Raw genomic sequence first — 1586 nt, forward strand, 5'->3', positions numbered from 1 at the left:
ATAGGTAGGAAATAAACTTCATTTTTGTACAGAGGGAGCTAGAGATGGAAAGCTTTCCCTCTGGGTCCAGGAGAATGCCTATGTGAGCTGTGTTGAGTAGCTCTTTGATCTGTAGATCAGGTAAAAGTCCTTTCTTGGAGGAGTCAGATGGCATGCAGGGAGGTAGAAAAATCTTTCTTGTTGTTCTGCAATGAAGTTTTAACTCCAAAACTGGCTAAAATTCAGCGTCTTCCATGTGTCAGGGATGCACTTGGTAGCCGTCTGATTTTCCCAAGGCATTTGTGTAATAGCGTGAGGAAGCTTTATCTACCAGTGCTCATACTACATCTCTCCAGTTATTTAATACCTAATTCTAGTCTCTGCAATAATACCAGCTTCATACGCTGAAAAAGGGAGGGAAAATCTAGTACATCAATGTGTTCAGAAAAAGGTCTGCTGACTCTGTACTGAGATAACAATAGGTAAATGTGTTTTTCCTTTCCTACTAAAGAGATACTTTTCTAACAACTCTAACTTGTTTTCACACACAGCTTGAAAGTTATGTTTCCTACTTCCTTTTACAACATTGTATTTGAATATAGAGCCACCAATGCCAGTTTACATTCAGCTCAGGAGGCAGAAAGGACTGAAATAGCTTTAGTGACGCACACAGAACGTTTTCATACAAGTAGGGTCTGGCTTTTATTAGAGTATAATACCATCAGTCAATACTCATCTGCAGCAGTATATGCAAGTATTCTAGAAAGGCGCATCTTCCTATATCAAATCACTTGGAGAATTAGAGGGAACTATCTGAAACAGCAAAGCTAAAGAATAAAACACTCTTTTAAAATCTTGTTGTGCTTACTGAAAACATGCTTATTTCTGGCAGCAAAAAACAGCAGATGAAAGTTGTCATTGGCAATAAAAATAATCTGCTGGGATTTCAAGTTCACTTTTCAATGTCACAAGTGAGGACATTTTGTGCTCCTGAGACAGCATTTCATTGGTACATAACTCTTTGCTAAAAAGGAGGTTCACAGAGAGAAGAATTACATTTTTAGATTTTTCATGGCAGAAAAAGTTCTTCAGAAAGGACATAAATCTATATCTAAAACCCCAAACACCAGAGAGTGATGCTAATAGTAGGTTTTTATGGAAGCGATGATATAGCATATGGAGATACAATTAGCAATAGCTCCTGAAGTCTGTTACAACAGCTAGTTATATGAATCAGGTCTGATGCCAGTAAAAATCTTAATTTTTGGTTTCATACATAGAACTGTTTTCTGATTACATTTTGGTAATTAATTCAGCCAGGACTATATAGCTGCTAGAATCAAAGGCTAATGTTCTTACAATTTTTCATATCTTTTTAAATACCTGAAATGTTGTTGTTGTTGTTTAAAAATAGTTACAAAGAATCACAATAGATGAATTCTATGTCTCAAAAATCCTGCTTGGGAAAAGTTTTTAATTTGGCCTGAGCCTGAATTGATTCAATCTTTGCAGGTCAGTCTAACCTGGCTAGGCTGAATCACGCTATAACTGCACAGATATCCCAGAAATGCAAGCACATGCCTGCAGTGCCTCAGGCTAGAAGCGGG

General features: G+C 37.3%; 1 protein-coding gene and 1 long non-coding RNA gene across 4 annotated transcripts in view; one reads left to right on the plus strand and one right to left on the minus strand.

Moving 5' to 3' along the window:
* LOC109291345 overlaps positions 1-163 on the plus strand; it is a 6979-nt gene extending 6816 nt beyond the window's left edge. The window contains exon 2 of the long non-coding RNA XR_002095821.1: positions 5-163. This is a non-coding gene — a long non-coding RNA (uncharacterized LOC109291345). The remainder of the gene's footprint in view (positions 1-4) is intronic.
* Positions 1-1586, minus strand: part of CACNB2 (calcium voltage-gated channel auxiliary subunit beta 2) — a 233595-nt gene that overhangs the window by 101207 nt on the left and 130802 nt on the right. The window lies entirely within an intron of this gene.

This window comes from Gavialis gangeticus, unplaced genomic scaffold (assembly GCF_001723915.1).
Source record: "Gavialis gangeticus isolate Ggan-Ray unplaced genomic scaffold, GavGan_comp1, whole genome shotgun sequence".
Lineage (NCBI taxonomy): Eukaryota > Metazoa > Chordata > Crocodylia > Gavialidae > Gavialis > Gavialis gangeticus.